Here is a 21,537-nt window from a genome sequence, read left to right on the forward strand (position 1 = left end):
TGAGGCACTAAGGAATCGAACCTGGGTCCTTGTGCATGCTAGGCAAGCACTCTGCCACTAGGCCAAACTCCTGGCCTCATTAACTTTTTTTTTTCTTTAAATAAAATGGTCTTCTTCAAAGAGACATCAGACTCATTAGGCATTGATCTGCTCCTATAGCTATGACACACAACCTCTTGTAGTCTCTAAACTATGATGACATATTTTATGGTAAATGGTGTGATGATGAGGGTTGTCCTGGAAGACAGTGTTATTGATTTCACAGTGGCTATTGTGGACAGGTGCGCTTATACATTTTGTTAAATATGGCAGGCTTTTCCCTACTTTAGATTACCATGTCACAAAGGGTGAGGTAATTTGATAAAATAGAGCACAAATAGGGAATAAATATGCAAAAGTTGAAAATGATATAGGTGGCAGCACATTTTTGATCGGTGACAGCATTTAATATAATTCACAAACTGGAAGATGTAATGGTTAATCACTTAACCTCTTCAGAAGAAGTTGCATCTGGGTATGAGTGCATGGCTGTGATCTCAGCAACTCAAGAGGCTGTAGTAGGAGGATCATGAGTTTGAGGCCAACCTGAGTTACATGGGAAGATTCCGTCTCAAAAGAGCAAAATCAAAGAACAAACCGAAGAAAATAAAAAGCAAAAGAAAGAAACAGAAAAGGAATCCTCCATATTTTATAAAGGATAAACAAAATAATTGCTATAATGTTAAACTGGCCTATGGAAGCCTTGCTGTCTCTGTGCTCACAAACTTGGAATACTAACTAACTTTGTTTTGTGTCACTGTTAATTTAGAGATGAGCTAATTCTTTAACTCCCCGAAAGCACACCACACTGGGATTCTGGATATGGATGAAATCTAAGAGCTCAGTTTCCTCATCTGTCCGACAGTCCTATCATGGCTATATTATAAAGATGAAAAGAATGTTCATGTGGATGCTAATGGTTCACACTTGAAATCATAGCAACTTAGGACACTGAGATCTAAGGATTATAGTTCAAATCCAGCCAGGCAGGAGAGTCTTATCTCAATTAACCATCAGCAAGCCAGAAGTGATACTTTGGCTCTAAGTGGTAGAGTGCTAGCCTTGAGAAAAAAGAGCTCAAGGACAGCATGCAGAACCCGAGTTCAAGCCTCATGACTAATAAAAATAATAACAATAAAAATAATAATGGTGATGATAATAATAAATCTAAGCCAATTGGTCCCCTCCTCCCTCCCTCCCTTCCTTTCGTTTTTTTCTTAGTTAATGTCCTTTTCTACAGTACTTAGGGTTAAACCCAAGCCTTTGAACATGCTAGGCAATTGCTTTACTACTGAGCCACACCCTAAGCCCCTAGCCCTATCCTTTTTTTTTCCCATAGGTAATCCAAGCCACCTTGAAATTTATGATCCTTTTCCCCTCCTTGCTCATAGTGGGATTACAGTAACAGAAATTCTTTAGATAATGTTTTAAGTACTTATGATGAGTCAGTCTGACTCAGCGTGGAAGGCAGGAGATTCAAAGGTTGTCATCTTTAATACTTCTATCACCTATTGTTGGAGCTAGAATTTTGAAAAAGTTCTATTTTACTACAATGGAGAAGATGAAGAGTTAGATTATGAGACTAAAATATAGAGCTTTATAGTAAAAAGCTTAGCAAGTAATGCATCCTATGGAGGTATGTGAAATTTGTATATGTATGTTAAACTTATTGCATCATATATACATATAAATCACTTTTCTTAAACTATAAAAGGTTACAGCCTGAAACATTAACATTTGTTAACACCAAGACATGATTTTCTGCTTATGTATGTTTTTCCTACAAAAATACAAAGTAGTAATATCTGGCCTTTAGGTTTTAGATAATTCCTAAGGTATGGGCGAAAGATTTGAAAAGGAAAGAAGTAAAATAGGATGTATTTTCTACTCAGAAGAAGAGCTGAGAAACAGTTAACACTCACTTGGATCTTGGAAATTACTTCAAAGTGAAACCCTTGCTAAAGAACTTGTTATTCTGTAGCTTTCCTTATCCCCTTTACTCCAGGCAGAGTAAAATGCTGACTTAGTTTATGTACACATGGATTTGTAGAAACTTATGATTAAGCCCTGAAACTAAGAGATAAATGAATCCTTCCAGAAAAAAAAAGATAGAAAAGAAAAGAAAAACAAGTGATTTTCAGGCACCAAATGTTTCATGTTGCAAGTTTACATTTGCCCTTAAATTGTGAACTCTTTTAGGTACTTAAAAGTCCAGCCCAGAAAGGGCTTGCTCAGATCATTTGTATTTAATACAGTCTCCACTTGAAGATGGCCTACTGCTCAATTTAGTTACCTTACACTCCTTTACTTTCATCTATGAAGGTGGAGCATGATGTTTTACCATCTGCATAACTAATGACACAGTTGCATACAAATGTGCACTCAGGCAAAGTTCTTAGTTAGCACTTGCATGCAAAACCAGAAATATTGTATACCTGACTTATTTCAGATCATCTTTCCTAATCATTTTCTTCATTTTCTCTCTTATGTGCTTGGAGTCCATGCATGGGCCCAGCTCTACACCAAGGTCTGCAGTTCCCACCATGAACTCACACTTGCGAAAAATCTGAGTTTTGAGGCGTAGCATGGACAGTCATCCATCTAGAATCTCTTCTAAGAGAATTTCATAGACACACAAACTCTTGCATGCCCATATCTCTCATATAAAGTGGTGTAATATTTGTGCATAGCTACGCACATCCTGTTGCACACTATAAACTATATCAAATAGTACCATATAAACATCAGTGTATAAGCAAGTTTCATATTATATTGGTAAGGGAATGATGGCAAGAAAAATAAATACCTTGCTTATATACTTTGCAGATGCAGTTTTTTTTACAAAGGTATTTTTGATCTGGTTGATTCCATTTTGGTGTGAAATTTGTAGATATGGAAAGGTGTCTGTCATCTCTTCTCCAATGGGGACAAAACCCAAAGACCTCTGTGGATACCTGGAACTAGTAATCACGAACCTTATGCTATGTATTTTCCTATCTATACATGTTTAGGCCAACCTTTGGTTTCTAAATTAATCATAGCAAGAGATTAACAACAAAAACTAATACTCAAATAGGATGATTAGAATGCTATACTGCAACAAAAGTCAGTTAACTATGACCTTTTGCCACAAATATCCTCATTCTCCATATTCTTGAGACCATGTGAGCCAGCGCACACATGGGGAGATGAAATAAGGCACACCATGTTGTTATTATCACACAGCACCAGGCCACTACATGAGGACTACTTGGACACAAGCACTGTGATGTCTCTACAGCCCCTCTGATAACTGCCAATGGACATTCAGGGACTAATGTAGGTGCTAAGACAAGTAGTCATGTAGCATAGATAGGTCCCACAAAAGGATGGTTCATGTTACTTATGGGACAAAATCGGCAGGCAAAAGATTCATTACATTGCTCAAGATGGCAGTTTAAAATTTATGAATTGTTTATTTGTGGTCTTTTCTCTATTTTTAGCCCCCATGTAACTGAGTCACTGGGTACTGACTTGTAGATAGAGGAGAACATGGCTCAAAAGTCACATGGCCTGAATAAGCTACAGGACTAGCAATAAATATAGGTAAGTGACTTTGAGATGTAATAGACAAGTGTGTGTGAGAGAGCGAGCTAGGGAATAAGACTAAGGAGAGACAGGACAGGCGCTCACCCTAAATGGGGTACAAAACCAATGGAGGATTTCAATAAGAGACTAACAATTTAATTCATGTTAACAGACCACTCTGGCTACTCTAAAGAGAATTTATGTATAGTTATTTATTTTTTTTTTGCCAGTCCTGGGCTTGAGCTCAGGGCCTGAGCACTGTCCTTGGATTTTCTCAAGGCTAGAGCTCTACCACTTGAGCCTCAGCACCACTTCTGGCTTTTTTCTATGTATGTGGTACCGAGGAATCGAACCCGGGTCTTCATGCATGCTAGGCAAGCACTTTAACCACTAGGCCAAACTCCCAGCCTATGTATAGTTATTTTATTAATAGAAATCATGTATTCCAGTTTCTGTTGTTAGGAATGAGGAAAAAAATAATGATGGGTTGCAATATATTTTTTCTTATTGCTTGATATAGAGTCTCACTATGTATCTGGTTGTTCTTAAATGTATGATTCTCCTATCTTTACCTCTTAAGTTCTGGGAACACATGTGTTTTCTAGAAGAATATTAAAATAGGAGCAATGACCAATGCAAAGCACTTACTGGTAAGAAGATAACCCACAGGTGACCGAACACTACTGTACATGGGCAGGGCAGGAGTTAGGCTGTTTTTTTAAGTGCAACACATTCTGGCAGACAAGATTTGTGGATGCTCTATGAACAACTCAGCAGTGGATGGATGGATAAATGAAGGATATGCTATGGATAATAACCAACATGGAAGAGACCGGCATATTGAGGAGAGAAATCAACTTTTCTGAGAGACCATAAAGCTTATTTTCAAAAACAGCAAGGGCAAGATGCATAGTTTTTCACTTAACAAGTTTTGTTTTATATTATGAAGAAGAAATTTCTGCTATGCATACATAGAAAATAATTCTAAAATTCAAAAATAATAGCCCCATGAAGAAAAGATTCTCTAGGGACTATCATCCAATGCAATAATTAGTAAAGAGCCAAAGACTGTAGTCACATTTCCCTGCTTTGCAGTGACAGGGTCTTTCAAGAGGTCCAAAGAAGCCCATTGTAATCCAGCTGATTTGAGTTGCTCAGCTCTGATTATGTCTCATTTGATTATTAGCCTAATTGCTATTGAAATCAAGGAAAGCGACTCCGTGATTGCTTCTTGATTTTTAGAAAGTATATTGACTGCTTAATGTGGTATTTTTTTATTATTTATCGGGTATGTTAAGCAGTGAGTTCTATATTGGTGTTTAACTTTAACTTGGGAATATAGTTTATTAGTAAAATGATTGCAATGAGCAGAATGTTGGTTTTTCTAGGTCAAAATGGGCTGTGATAAAATTTATCACTCTAAGAAAATTAATGGATCACTGAGAGGGATTTGATTCCCTGGGGAAGAATTTGGAATTACTTGATGGTAATTGAATTTTGGAAGTGGAGAGGCTCTTGATATGGTACAAATTCTTCATTTTATAGATACAGAATGGTGTTATCATATTGAAAATGTACTGCATGGCAGGACCCTGCATGCAGGGACCACAGTAGTTTCATTGTCACAAGAAAGCTAATGAAGAATGTAGGATGGTCATTTGTATGTGTGCTGGTAGAGGGACTTTACCTCACAGGGCTTCTCTCCTCCTTAGCTTACCTGCCCACATTTGAGTCACACCTCCAATCCAGCATTTTTCTGGTTATTTGGAGATAATCTTTCTGCCCAGGATGGCATTGTACCATAAGCCACTGATCTCAGCCTCCTGAGTATCTAGGCTTACAGGTTTGAACCACAGGCAAAATTTAAGATTCTTAAAGCAATATGATTTGCTGGTAATGGTTGATGCTGTTGTAATTAGTGCACTTAGGGCCTGAATTGTTTCTCTGCCTCCTAATGCAGTGATTTTTCCCACTGCTACCACACCATTTGTATTTGTTCTCAAATGGAAATCTAACCAAGATCATAAATAATTTTGGTCGTTCTTGTTGTTGGTTGTGGGCCTTGAACTTTGGGCTTGGGCACTGTCCCTGAGCTCTTCAGCTTAACTCTAGGCTCTACCACTTTGAGCCACAGCATCACTTCCAAAACGCTTCCAACTTTTGACCAAACATTTCTTTCTTAATATGATGATTTCATACTTGAAAAAAACAGTGTTTATTAAATCAGAGAACACATATCACATTAAAACAGACTCTTGGCATCCAAGATTTTCAACCAGTTTTTCATTTATGGGGGTCTTTGCAGATAAGCATAGGAGAATGTAGGACTTTCCTTCACTGCTCAGACCCATCTTGCCCATCCTCGGTCCTGCCACTCAGGGCTATTTGCTCTCTGAATCTTCTGACAAAGTGAGCCTGGCCATGTCTCAAAGTTCCCCAGGTACAGAATCCATGACCATGGAGACTCATAAACGAGTCATTTTATAGACAGCAGCTACAGTACTTTCGATTTGAATCTTGAACAGAAAATAAGGAGGAAAGGATAGAAAATTAGTGTTGAAGAGCAAGAGTTTTAAGTGGGCGTTTTGGTTTTTCTAACGTATGCATTCTCTACATTTTCTAGATATTGTTTTCCTACTTTTTTCTCTTTGAGACCAAACTCGTGCTCATAGCCTTCTTAAAGGTGACCTTCGTATGAATCCTTCTTCATTCGTGTCTCCACACAAGTCTGAATGAATATTTCTTTTTTTTTTCTTTTTTATTGTTGGGGTAATGTATAAGAAGGGTTACAGTTGCATTCACCAGGTAATAGGTGCATTATTCTCCTACATTGATACCCTTTCTCATGCTTTTGTCCCCAAATATTTCATTTTTCTTTGTGCTTTCAGGTGGTTTCCTTTCATTCCTGTCACATTAAATATATCTCATGAATTCTGCCATAATACTATATTGATATAACACTGCTTATGTATTGCAAATATCTTGAATTAAAAGGTGACCTAATTTGTAATCTTCTTATAACATCTTCCCACAAATAAAGAATGAGAGAGAATATAAGTGGGGTTTTGGTATGTTTGGGAGTGGAGTGTGGGCTGTCCTTTTTTTTGTCAGTCATGGGGCTTGAACTTGGGCCTGGGCACTGTCCTTGAGCTCTTCCACTCCATGCTACCAGCCTACCCCTGGGCCTGGGTGCTGGCCCTGAGCTCTTCAGCTCAAGGCTACCGTCCTACTCCTTGAGCCACAGCCCCATTTCTGGTTTTCTAGTGGTCTTTAGTGACTGGGCTGGCTTTGAACCGGGAGTCAGAATGCTTGGCTTGGGATGTCATTTTTTGACTGAAACAAACTAGGAAGGGTCAACGCATCTCAGTTAAGAAAACAGCAAAGGATTTATTTTTCATTGTTCTAGTCAATAAACTTTGGGAATATATTTGAAATTTAATTGTTCTGAAAGGATTTTACTATCAACATAATCATATAAATAAATACACATTCAAAAAGGCTCTCAGAAGCTCTTGCATTGGTCTCTGCCTCTGATTTTCTGAGGCTTAACTAAGATAAACTTCATTCCCATCGTTGTAAATGAACTTGAGAGAAGAGGACAAATCAAAGGCTTGGGGCCATTCTTTGGCTAAACTCACTCCCTACTATTTCAGTAGTATTTCAAACCAAGAAACCCTCCATGCAATCTCATTTGAGGGCCATTTCCAAACCAATGCTGGCCATTTCATTCCTGTTGAGATCATTAGCCAGACCTGGGGACATTGAACATGTTTCAAGCTAAATTATGAAATAGTGCTAATGCCTCCAAATGGTAAAGTTTTCCGCCTCTGAAATTAACCCCCCACCCAAGTCACCGAACATGCAGACTAATTTTCTTAGCGAGAATTGGAACTCACAAAGCCTCCATGTGGAAAAACTCAGGTGGATTGTATCCAGTGTTTGTTTTGAGGTCTCTGAACTGCAGTGTGCTACCCAGAGCTACACAGGCCAGGTCATCTGAGCGCAGCTGACAGAGGATGGGGGGGAGGAAGGGGGAAGATGTGGGGTGCAGCTGGCTCCCTGCAGTGCTAAAATGAACCTCATTGCTTCACTTATTATAAATGTTTTAGGGTGGTGTTATTTGTTTCAGGAGTTGAATATCAACAACAGTGTTTGAAATGACAAATAATTGCTGTGGAGGGACCATGTGTTGCCTAAAATTTAACCAAACATTTTATCACAGAAAAGCCTTCTGAGCCATATGGTCCTCCCCATCCCCCGAAAGACATTTATAGTTCTCTCTCTCCTATAAACAGTTTAAAGGAACCATGATAAACATTGTGGGGAAAAGCTAAACTTGCATTTGCTATTCTCCTGTTGATTATTTGGGATAATAAGAAAATGTTTATTCATGCAGAGGCTAAGTTTATGTGGGAGGACCTAATGCATATAGCCCCCTATGTAGTAATTTATTGCTCGTTTATGTTGAGAATGACTAATAATGAGCATGGTTCTCTGGACTGGCACAATATTGCAATAACTCCTGTGTACTACGCACTAATGCTTACCTCATCAATAAGACGTTAATTCCAAACGGAATATATTCAGGATGAAAACACATGTTGCCCCTATTTTTCCTCTTTTTTTAAAAAAATAAATTTTCCTTTAAATGTTTAGTCAAATATTTTTTCCAAGTAAAACTGTATGTCATGCTTCCCAGTTACCAGCAGCTCGTACCTGAAATCCCAGTTACTCAGGAGGCTGAGATCTGAGGATCACAGTTTGAAGCCAGCTCCTGGAAACTCATAACTCCAATTAGCCACCAAAGAAAAGCCAGAAGTGGAATTGTGGCTTAAGTAGAGCACTAGCCTTCAACACTAAAGCTCAGAGATAGCACTTAGTGCCTAAGTTCAAGCCCCAGGATGGGTACCAAGAAACTAAAACAAAAAAAACAAAGAAAATTAACCAATCTATCTATCTAACTATCTATCTATCTACTGCAAATTATCTTCCCAAAAGCATTCCAAGTTTTCAAACACCTACAACTCTGGCCAACTTTAAAGCCATGATAAAATGACAGATTACATAATGAGAGTAGACATGAGCAGACAGTCAAATTCAGACAGTGAACAAGAAGCTCATATAAGCAGACCTACTACCCTCATCATCTCAATCAATTCTTGGTCACGAGAATGGTGTTGATTTGGAGAAATAAATGACTAAAGGGAAATTCCTAGAGATTGACATCCAAAATGTAATTATCAGAAAACCCTGTTGTTTCTTATTGTGACTAACTTTAAGTAGCCTGTGCAGAATATCAGATATGAGCTGGACTTGGGCTACTAGGAGAAGAGTACAAGTTAGATTATCTACATTTTTGTTCTATGTACTTAAAGACCACTGGGAAAATGATAGTGATAAAAACAAATTTAGAGAGGAGATAAGAAGTCATGATAGCATTCTCCAGGAGAAAAGAAGTTTTTCCCTGCTCATATACTGGATGCTAGAAAGCAAGGGTCTGAATTAAGATTTCCTTGGCCTGTCTCATTGGCCTAATTGGCCAGGACCATGAGATGTGGTACCTACTTTGAAGTCCATGAGATGTTTGATTGTCAAAGCAGAAAAGGAGGCTAGGCAAAGGAAAGGTGCCATCAAGCAAGGAACCTGATGGCTAAAGATCGTGAGATAAAAAGTGGGTTGAGATACAGCTCAATGGTGGAAGGCTTAAGGAGAATGCATAAGGCCCTGAGCTTGATCTCTAGCACAATCAATCTATCAACCAATGACTCAGTCAATCAATAATAATAAAAAAATCTAATAAGAGTCAGGCAAGTGTTTTTGCCATAATGTCAATTATGAGTTAAAATGCAAAGTCCATGCCATCCTCACAGCATTCCATTCAGGAGAAGATGAAGGAAGGTTATAATGATACCAAGATATGGAGTGCCCCCCACAAATAAAAGGATATGGAATGATCCCAAGAGGTACCACAGTATGAAAGATCAAAACAAAAAGATCTGTCTTTTCTTGTACATAAAAAAATAACAAAACACCAAAACTTTTTTTTTTGTCAGGTGCAGTAGCTACACCTGTAACCTTAGCTGCTCAGGAGGTTGAGATTTGGGGGGGTTTGCTTAAAGGCCAATAAAACACGGAGTGACATTTTAATTCAATAGAGAAAGCTGGGCCAAGGTAGTACATACTTTTCACCCCAGAGAGGGGGGAAGTGTAAATAGGAGAATCATGGCACAGGGTGGCTTTAGAGATTAAAAAACAAATGAGACCCTATTGGGAAAATAACAGAAGCAGAAAGGGCTGAGGGTGCGGCCTGTGTGGTAGAATTCCTGCCTGACGAGCACAAGACACTGAATTCAAACCTCAGTACTCCCTTCTCCCAAAGTACTTGACTATAACTCCTATAGCAAAGGCCCTCAACCTTTATCCAGATGATCAGGGAGGCCTCCTCTCCTCTTCATTATCCAAAAAACTGGCCTTTAGTTCAGAGCCTGCTCAGGCATACAAGATGTGAACAAAGCTCTACCACCTGTGGGCCCTTCTTATTGTCATCCCTTGTCTGTCACTCTTGGTCATACCAAGGCCAAGATTTTGGACACCATTATTGAAATCGATGCCTTTATTTTATTTTGTATCAATCTTACCTCACAAGGTTGTGCTGAGAAAAATGGAGAGGAAATATGTAAAATAATCTTGCAATGTATCTACTCCATGGTTCATGCTGGAGCATATATTCTAGTTCTATTTAGTCGTCAAGAAAGCCTAAATACTCTAAGTACTTCATGACAGTCACCTGCTGGCCAGGTTGCCAGATTTCTGGTAAATATTATCATATCCAAAATTCAATCACAATTCCATTATTTTGGCTCCGGTGATCTTTTCTTGTGCCAACCTTTCCCATTCCAGAACTTTTTGTGCCAGCCATCTTGAACTACCTGCTCTCCCCAGGCTTCACTCTGTCGTGACTCTGTCATTACTTCTTCCAGGAAGAACCAGCACTCCTTTCCATTCATTTATTCATGCATGTGTGCATTCATTCATTTATTGTTTGCTTTTGGTGTTCTGTTTCCTTCTTTATTTTCTGTGGTACTAAAGCTTTGGAATTCAAGGCCTTAACTGTTGCTAGGTAGGTCCTTATCTTTTTGCTTTTGGCTTGTTTTTCTAGATTAGCTTTCTCTAACTTTTCTAGGCCTCCAACCATGATTCTCCTACATTTGCCTTTCAAAGGGTTGGGTTATAATCATGCACCATCATACTGAGTGCCTTTCTTTTTCTCAAATGACACTTGGGAATGCATGGCTTTAATATGTAGCTAAAATATTCTTACTGTAGAAAACCATTCTGTCTTCATCTTTATTGCAAGAAGACATTTCCACACTCTGTTTTTACAGTTCTTTGTTAGGCTGCAAATGTCAACACAATTACTGCTCATATCTGATAGTACCTGGTGCTTTATTTGGCATATAGTAGATCCTCAATGAGTAAGTAAATTTTTTTTCTGTGAAGTTCACTGTCAATGGTGTGTATGTGTTTGTGTGTGTGTGTGTGTGTGTGTGTGTGTGTGTGTGTGTGTGTGTGTGTTGCTTTTCCATGGTAGGAAATACATTCTACCTAGACTTTTTTTAAGTCTGGAAAGAAAACCCAAATCCCCAGTGAATTTCTGTATGTTATTTCGCTCAGCAGTTGATAACACTTTACACAATTTTAAGCATCACTTTCTCTAATACTCTCCTCTAAAGTTGTTAATTTAGAGACTCACCACTCCTCATCCTTCTTGAATACACACACACACACACACACACACACACACATACACACACACACACACACTACTGAGGAGTCTCCCAAGATAACTTAATGTGACCATAACCTTTAAGAAGCAGCCAGGGTAGAGTAAACAAGAAGCACTTTGAAACAACTTTTTTTTAAGTCAGCTAATGTTGGGGAGTGAGGGGGGATGGTAGGGCAGAAAGGCACTGTGGGGAGTTTGGAGACAGAGGAACATCTAGGTAAAAGCTCCCCCTTCCCTATTTCCCCCCTCCTCACCTTCTCCCTCCCTCCTCCCTCCTTCCTTTGTTTACAAAGGAAAAAAAATAGCTAATTGACATAGGATGTGGGTGAGCTTGGTTTTCTTCACAATCCTGCTTTGCCTCATCTTGCGGTAACTTAGGATCACATTGGGGCCAACCATTTCCATTGCTTCAGGGGGTAGGAAAAAGAAAAAAAAACTGAGACTTCAGTTCCTCCTCTTGCCATATCCAGGCAAGATCAAAGAGTGAATTTTGCCTCCTGGAGCTACTATTACATAAAAATTATGAAAGCATCAAATTCAGGATCTTGAGAGATTACACTCATTTAAGCCTTAATAATTCATTTCATTGATAAAATAAAGGACCTGTTAGAAATCTTCCTGAAACCAAATTCTCAAACATTTATCATTGGCCCTAAGTCGCCAACAGTCCTTTTTCTGGTTTTGAACTTTCACTGAGTTTTTGCCAGAGTGTATATGTCAACCTAGCTTAAACCAACTGTAGTTGTTTCATGATACATTAATGTAATAATTTGCTTCTTCAATATAACATTTTAAAATATGCCGGAGAGTCAAACTAAAGTGAATGTATATAGCTAAGCCCATGAACACCCAAGCCATGTAATTTAATTATCTAAATGTTAGAATTCTATTGAAAATAGAATATTAAATATCTACAGAAATTTCCACCCCACCATTCCCACTTTGAAATAAACCTTCAGTGACTAACAGTAAGAAAGTCAGTTATGTAAATCATTGTAAACCAACTGCTATTATTTTAAAACTCAGTTTTGATTGCACACGTTGTTAGGTAAAGTGTGATGTTTAGAGTCACTTATAAGTTTAGTAGTGATGAATTCAAGATAATTAGCATATACAACATCTTCATCTATTTATCAGTGTGAGTGTGTGTGTGTGTGTGTGTGTGTGTGTGTATGTGTATGTGTATGTGTGTGTGTACGTACTTATGTATCTAAGCTGCCACTGGGGCTTGAAGCCAGTCCTGGGCCTTAACTCAGGGCCTGTGCACTGCCCTTGGGCTTTCTCAAGGCTAGAGCTCTACCTCTTGAACAACAGTATCATTTCTAGCTTTTTTTCTCTGTATGTGGTACCGAGAAATCTTCATCCATGCTAGGCAAGCACTCTACCACTAGGCTGAACTCCCGGCCCCACTTTCAGCTTTTTTTGCTCACTTGCTGATGCTCTACTACTTGAGCCATACCTCCAGTCTGGCATTTTGCTGGTTATTTTGGAGACAGAATCTCACAAATTTTTCTTCCTGGATTCAGACTCCTGAGTAGCTAAGATTAGAAGCCACAGGTGCCCGGCTCATCATCTCTTTATACTGAGTACACACAAATTCCTTTTTCCCATTTTACAATACAGAATGCATCATTGTTAGTTATTTTCACCCAGCTGTGCAATAGAATACTACAATTTATTCTTCTTATCAAATACATTATCCAATCATACCCATTGTTCATTGATTAGCCTCTCTAGCTTCTGGCAACCATTATTCTGGTTCTTAAGATCTATGATATCAACTATTTTAGATTCTGAGTCAGAGGGGAATCATAAAGTGCTTATCTTTCTGTGCCTAACTCACTTTACTTATTATAATGTTCCCCACATCTGTGTATGCTGCGCAAATGACAGGACTTCATACCTTTTGTGGCTAAATAATAATCCATGGTGCATATATGACATATACATTTACACATTTATTAGCTGATGAACATTTAAGTTGAGTCTGCATCCAGGATATCATGAGTAGAGATACAATAAATATGAAAAACGTAGGAGTCATTGAACCATGTTAATTTCATTCCTTAAGGCATATTCCAAACGCTGGTATAGTTGTATTGTATTGTATTGTGTTGTTGGGTTACAATGGTTATTATCTTCAGCCTTCTTTCCCAGTGAAACTTGGAAAGGACTATGAGGATATATAGAAGTAAGCATAAAATAGAGGTACAGTTATCCTACCTTATTTGGTTTTTTTTTTCACTAAGTATGGTTTAAAAATACGTTAACAAAAATCAAAAGAAATTTTGAAAACACAATTTAAATGCTTTTGCAATGCAGCATTATGCAGCTCAGTTGATGTGAAAAAGCCCTCGTCGTATATGTCTTCCAGTTGTACTGAAATTGTTATAGGACCTACTGTTTCTCGATCCTTAATTTTATGAAGAAACTAAGGGTGCCCCCCCAAAGTGAGTGAAAGACAATGTGCTTTCTTGAACTGACACAGTGAAAATTTTAGATTTGGTGAAAGTTGGGCTGTCTTTTGCAGAAATTGGATAGCATTAGGGACAAAGTATTATAGATAAAGAGCATATTTGACTATCACCTAGGTTTTTGCTAAAAGTGACAATGTGTGCAACAGTAAACTTTTCAGAAAGAGATGCAGCCCCGTCCTTGGTTTACCTTATGAACTCTCAGGCTTACTGTCTGCACAGCAGGAAATTAGAGTAATTTCAGTGTACTCAACTCCAGGCATCCTGAGCAGGAGTGAGTTTGCCTCCGTGGTGGTCTCCTTGGAAACAGATACTCATAGATACCAAAAGTCTGCTGTGTATCTCTCTATTTTTATATGTTGGCATCTTCTTTATTTAACAGCTATATGACATGTAAATATTTCCTGCAGTGATTGGCTTCCTTGTTATTTTTCAGGACTGTCTCATTGAGACAGACAATAGTATTTCTAATGGAAACTTAGAATAGGCCTATTCTTCATGTTCCTTTAATTTTCTAGACTTTGGTGCTCCTGAGACAAATGCATAAAAGGCATTTGCAGTGTCCTGAGAACCTCTTCTCTATGACTATTAGAGTATACAACTTGGGTTTATCTTCTCTGATCTTCCCTCCTGGCTCATTCTTGGTCAGCTTGGGAATGCCAGACACAGGCACATGAGGCCTCACTGATGTTTATTCATCTCTCACTCACCTCAATTATTTTTTTTATCAACCCACAAGAAACACACATGAAGTATTCCAAAGGGTAAATCCAAAGGCCTGGTTTCCATGGCTGCTTCTTCACATTCAGAGTCCCTGGTATCTGTACAAAGATCAGTGTTTCTATGACCTAACAGCCCAGAGGATTCTCAACTTGTCCATACACATCCCAAAACAGAAATGGACATCAGCCTCTACAATTACTTCTGAAGACATCACATCCACATCTGGAAAACTGTACCAACTTTGATTGAAAGGGTTTGTCTCACATAAACAGTGCCCTAGAGTGATTAAAACCTCAATCAATATCTGTTAATACTGTTTTTTCTTTCCCTCCACTATGTTCTCTTCTTCCAATTTCAGTCTGAGAATTAAATATGTTGTAGGTCTCCTGCTAACTGTCTTTACAAGAATATAAATAAAGAAAAATAACTTTAGTTCATCATTTAACAAATTACTCTGTTTAAAAACTGATTTTCTCCCAATTCTCTTATTTTGTTGATCTAGCAATAAAAAGAATGTATTTTTTTGACCTTTATGGGAAGAAAATTGTTAGTTCCAGAGCAGTTGTCCTGAAGACATAGAACAAAATCAGATTTCCTCTCTGAGACTTAAGAAGAGAGTACCAAAGTGTTGGATGGCAAGTGACATTCTGGTCTTTTGAGTTGTTTAATTTTTGTTTGTTTGTTTGTTTGTTTTTACTCAAGGCTTCTATACAGACCTCATCTACTACATCCAGGACATACCTGATACCCAGAATGTGTAATATACAGAATAAGTCTTATCATGTGCTCAGTAATCTTGAGAAATGAGTGCTCGCTTGGTAGGGAAATTCATTTGTAAAGGAGTGATATGGGGTCCATGAGCCATCCTTGCTTTCTTCTCCTAGTTAAGTGACCAGACTTGGGATTGCCTTTCAACAAATATTGGGGGAAGCTCTATCCAAGTGAGATTCTATTTGGTTCATCTTTCTGTAAAGGCAGCAGCTAAACAATACTTTTGTTTCATCTTCCCCCAGAGACAAATAAATCATAGACATTTTAAGTTAGTCCTTCTTATTTGAGAGGTGGGCTTGGTAAGGTTCAAAAGGGAAAAAAGCTTTTGACATGTTAGACATGTTATTTTTGTTGGTGGATTTTCATTAGTCAAAAGTAACTCTTATTACTTTCAACAATCTGAGACTTCCAAGAACAGAATTATTTTCATCATAGCACTGGGAAACAGCAAAATAATTTGAAGAAGTACAAAATGTGGGTTCACCCTTTGGAAAAATGATTGAGTCCTGTCCACCTACTTACAAGTCAATTGGGTTAATGTCTTTTACTGATGCCATATTGGATCTTTTACGAATTAAGAAAAAGAAATGGTAGAGCTTGGCACTGGTGTTTCACACCTGTGATCGTAGTGACTCAGGAGGCTTAGAGTTGACGATTGTGGTTAAAAGCCAGCCTGGGCAGGAAAATCTGTGCGATTCTCTTCTCCAATTAACCACTAGAAAACCAGAAGTGGAGCTGTGGTTCAAAGTGGTAGAGCATTAGCCTTGAACAAAAAGAGCTGAATGACAGCACCCAGGCCCCACATTCAATCCTCACCACAGAAAAAAAATTAAAATAAGTTTCAACTATTAAGAATTCCATACGAGTAACAGAATTCATGTATGGAGCACACAAAAACATTTTCTTATGCACTTTCTTGAGCAGACAATTTTGAAGCATTTTGTCATTGATATTGATTTAAGACATGAAGAGACCCAAGGGTTATATTGTGAAAAATTCTCTAGAATATTTTCTGGAGTTATATATTTTTTCATATTACATATGTAATGAAAATGCATTATTCAAAAGTATTATTGTCTTGCAATTGCAAGACAATATTCATTTTTCCCAGGTAGCTGCTACTTTCTCCAACTTTACTCTTATTCATACTATTCCTTATCTAGGTCTTGCCTCATTGAAAATAATCCTCTTATCTCTCAATCCCACTATTAATTTCTTATGCTTCTCTCTCTATTATCAATAGAGGAAGTATATTACTAATTTCATGACCTACTTGGGGTGGGAGATAGATATGTGAATAAACTCGTAAAAGTCCACAAACCCCACAAAACAAAACAAAACAAAAAACAAAAACAAAAACAAAGAAGTTCACAAAGCCCACAAAACAAAACAAAACAAAAAACAAAAACAAAAACTAAAAAAAGGAATGCTTGGCTATTTAATTTTCCTCCTTTCTGAGATATACAGTGTTTCAACAATACTTCACTGATTCGTTATTAAACCTCGTAGAATATAAAGGATTTTTCTTCTCCTCAAGTTTAGAATGCACCTCCTACCTCCATCAGACTAGTTCAAATTGAGCTTGACAGTCCTCAGAGAATTGATTCAATGGAAACTCTTTTTAATAGTGTGTCCTCAACAACTTGATTTCTATTTCTTTCTTTTTCTTTTTTAGGCAAGTACATTATTTTTTGGTATACTCTGGAACTAAAACTTTTTGCTTCATCATAGGCTTTATGAAAAACCATCGAAGATGATTTTAGCAATTTCTACAAAAAAAATAAATGAGAGTTAAGCAACTGCATTTTAGAATGGCTAGCAGCAACTTGGACTTACTTTCCAAACCTCTTCTTGCAGAGATTTGACTTGTTCCCTAACAAGTCCTGAATTTAGTCCTGACTGAAGTGTTCCAACTTTTCCCTGTAGTAGAAATAAAGCAACAATAGAGTTTCTTTGTGAGATAGAAATGATGAATGCTTTCCAATGAGGAGGACATGCAAGGTGCCAAAATGCCAGAGGGGCAATGTGGATCTGACTTCCTTTAGCTCATAATGAGCACAATTCTTTGAGTCTCAGGTAAACCTTGCAGAAGGCGGAGCTTTTGGCTCTGTAAAGCAGACTTTGTTTAAAGTGAGAGAAGCAGGTATTCTTCTTTTTCTATAGCTGAACCCCAGATGTGTAGCAGCCTGCACTCACCAAGGCCATAGTGAGGTGGCCATGATAAAGAATTTGACTTCTGTGTTTCAGGAATAGGGAAATGTTTCCATCCTCTGCATTCAAACTATCAATAAAATAAGATCATTTTGATATCTATTGCAAAAGGAAAGGCCAACTAACATTTACTAAACATTAACCTTACACCAGCATTAAATTCTGAATTGTTATCATTACAATCCAATTAAAGAGTCTTTGTGCTTTTATAAAAAAAATTGAGTCTCAGAGCTCAAGGTCACAAAATGGTAACACATAGTCTGCAATTTAAAGTTACTGCTGCTTTGTCCATTGGTCATTCTTAGCAGGCTGACTTTTCAAATGCTCTCTCATGTCTCTAAAGTATAGTTCTTCTATAAGATACTTGCACAGGGCCAGGAGTGGTAGAGTGCTTGTTTAGCATGTACAAAGACCCAGGTTGGATTCCTCTGGTACCACATACAAAAAAAAGCCATATAGAAAAAGCCAGAAATGGTGCTGTGGCTCAAGTGTTAGAACTCTAGCCTTGAGAAAGCCCAAGGACAGTGCTCAGACCCTGAGTCCAAGGCTCAGAACTGAAAAAATAATCCTTGAAAAGAGAACTTTCTAGATATTGTTATCAGAGTGTCAGGGGAAGGTTTGCAAGTTCCCAGGTACATAAAGTGATTCATAGAGCCAAGAATGTGCTTCCAGCATCCTGGATGTTTGCTGCCACGGAGATGATACAAACAACAAGCAGGAAGGATGACTGCAAAATCGTTTGCATCTGGTTGTGTCATAGAAACCTTGCCTAAAGCATGTACCAACTAAAGCCATCAGGGAAAGTGCTACATTTCAAGTCTAAAACTATTGTCTTAATCTCAGTGCAGAAGAGCACTAAGATCTTCCTACACTTTCCTTGCCAATATTGAAAATGGAAAAATATGACCATGGAAGAGTAATTGACCCGATGAAAATTGTCGTCACTGAATGTGTTTTCCACAGAAAATATGATTATCACAAGAATTGGTTTTTCATACGAATTCAAGGTCAGGTAATTTTTGTTGTTGTTTTCTGGCATTTGGTAAAATGTCAATGTAAAACCAGAATATCCATGTTCAGACAAGTCAGAATGCATGTAAGATCTTCATATAATCTCTCTGGGAGAAATAGCCAGATCATTCATTTTTATTAGTGACACTATACTGTAAAGCAAGGATGGAATGCATGCGGAAGAATTGCTGAAGCTTTCATATGCTGTCTCAACAGCTCATTGAGTCATGGTCTCAATGAGTCCTGATGTCATGATTCGTCACTGTGGAAACAACTATGATGACATGCTATCTTGTCACTGATTGATCCTCTCTTCTGTACTTAGCCAAAGCAAATATACTTTACGAAATAAATATTCTCTCCATAATAAATACTATGATGCCCCAAAGTAACAACCACTTTAAAAAATCAGAAATTATCCAAAATTCAAAAATAAAAATGGTCATTCATAATCTCGCCATTGTGAAAGTCAATTCTGAATGTTCAAAGATCAATTCTGTTATTGGTCCAAGTATAAACTTAATTTTTTCTATAACAGTTTAGAAAAAAATCCACCAATTTATTTCAATGTTAGGAGCAGTTTTCTTGAATACTATCTAGTTATCATGGTCCTTTTTCTTTTTCTTTTTCTTTTTTTTTTTTTACAGGGGTCAATATCTGTGTCCAAAGAAATAACATCATGTTTGCCAAATGGAGTTTGGAAAGTTGAAGTCAAGATTAACAGAATTTTCTTACTGGGTTTTCATAGACATACACTTTATTTCATTTTTTCAAGTTTCAATATCGAAGAAGAAATTAAGAATTTATCTCTCTTTTTTCATCAAAAAGCAATGAAGCTAATGCCATGAGCTTACTGAAAGGAAGCTGGAATTTAAGTATAAGCTAGTAAAAATCTAACACCTTGAAGCAAAAAAACAGCAAAGTATGTGTTTTATATCCTTATTCCTTGGCATAGTTATTTGAGGTGAATTTACATTTAAGATTTTTAGTAATAATGGACAATTAATTTATAATTAAAGATTCTGTTTTGTATTATATTGTGCAGCTTAGATTTCGATAACATTAATAGATATGTATATGACTCTAAGAATATTTAAAATATGATTATATTAACTAGGACAAGTTTTTCAATAAGAAGAAACTTTTGATATCTTGTATTAACACATGCTTTAATAAAAATAAAACTTCATATGATGGGCCGGGAGTTAGGCCTAGTGGTAGAATGCTTGCCTAGCATGCACAAAGACTGGGGTTCAATTCCTCGGTACCACATACATAGAAAAAAAGGCCAGAAGTGGTGCGGAGGCTCAAGTGGTAGAGCTCTGGCCTTGAGAAAGTCCAAGGACAGTGCTCAGGCCCTGAGCTCAAGCCCAGGACTGGCAAAAAAGACCAACAACAAAACAAACAAACAAACAAAAAACTTCGTATGATATATGAATCCAGCAGAGAATGAAAAAAGGAAGTTATAACATTGTAGAAATAATTTATGAAACACATTAAGCAAAAGGTTGATATCAAGAACATATCCCCAGAGCTAAGCACCAGTGACTGCCTCCTGTAATCCTAATTACTGAGGATTCTAAGCTCAGAGGATCATGGTTCAAAGCCAGCAGAGGCAGAAAAGTTCTCAAAACTCTATCTCTAAATATAACCAACCAAGAGCCAGGCTGGAAACATAGCTCATGCATATGGCAGAGGGCCCACTGAGCAAGAAGAAAATCTAAATTCAAACACTAGTACCTATAATACAAAAAAAGAAAAGAAAAAGAATGTGTAAAAATTTCTCGAAACGCATCAATCATAAACACCTATTTAGACACAGTCATATGTCACAAAAGACATTTCACAAAAGAGGATGTATAGATGGCAAAGAACACATGGGAAGACATCCAACAGCACTAGGCATTAAAGAATGCACAAGGAAGTAACAGTAAGATATCACTGTCGGAACAGCTATAATAAACATAATAAACATAGTGATAACAACCAATGCTGATGAAGATGCAGAAAAGCTAAATCATGCCATCTTGTTGATGGGAAGGTAGAATAGTATAGTCATTTTGGAAAACGTTTGGTAGTTTCTTAAAAAAATAAAACCAAACACTATACAACCAGCTACCACAGGACCTAGAAATTATATCTAAGCACTTATATTGCCCCCAAAAAGAAAGAAAATTTATGCTGGACATTGATGGCTCATATCTGTAATTTCTAGCTACTCATGAAGCTGAGATCTGAAGATTAGACTTGAAGCAAGCTCAGGCACAAAAGTCTGTGAGAATCTTATCTCCAAGTAACCAACTGAGGTGGGAGCTATGACTGTGCAGATAAAGCTCTCAGTGCTTCAATATTTGTTTTTCTAAACTATTATGTATTTTGAACTCTATTAAGTCAGCAGAACCACCAACCAAAGAAGAGAAAATGGTTATTTGCACAGACATAGTTTTATCTTCACTTGATAGTAGCAGTTTAGCTTACAGCTTCTGGTCCAAAAATGTCCTTTGTATATATCTTTGAAGATTTAACATTCCATCTCAGGTTATATTAGTACAATTCTTTTCAGTAATCTAAGATAAAGTAGAAACGGGTAAAACATGAAACATCTGAAGGCTTTTTCTTTTCTTTTTGCTAGTCCTAGGGCTCGAACTCAGGGGCTGGGCACTGTGATTGGACACTTTTTGTTCAAAGCTAATGCTCTGCCACAGCAGAGCCACAGCACCACTTTTGGCTTTTTCTGTATAAATAGTACCAAAGAATTGAACCCAGGGCTTCATGCATGCCAGGCAAGCACTCCACCACTAGGCCAAACTCTGGGCCCTGAAGGTTTCTTTCTAAATTTTGTTTGGAGAAATTGCCAAGTCACTTGATAACTTCAAAGACAACCTAAGTTTTAATCTTTTACATAGCAAGTTATTTGCTGAAAATGTCAGATATGCAAATGGGGGAATGAAATGC

General features: G+C 37.5%; 1 protein-coding gene across 1 annotated transcript in view; it reads right to left on the reverse strand.

Moving 5' to 3' along the window:
• Nrg1 (neuregulin 1) overlaps positions 1 to 21,537 on the reverse strand; it is a 995,737-nt gene that overhangs the window by 268,270 nt on the left and 705,930 nt on the right. The gene's annotated exons all lie outside the window — the stretch shown is intronic.

The sequence above is a fragment of the Megascapheus bottae genome, chromosome 20 (genome assembly GCF_031878675.1).
Source record: "Megascapheus bottae isolate mThoBot1 chromosome 20, mThoBot2.hap1, whole genome shotgun sequence".
NCBI lineage: Eukaryota > Metazoa > Chordata > Mammalia > Rodentia > Geomyidae > Megascapheus > Megascapheus bottae.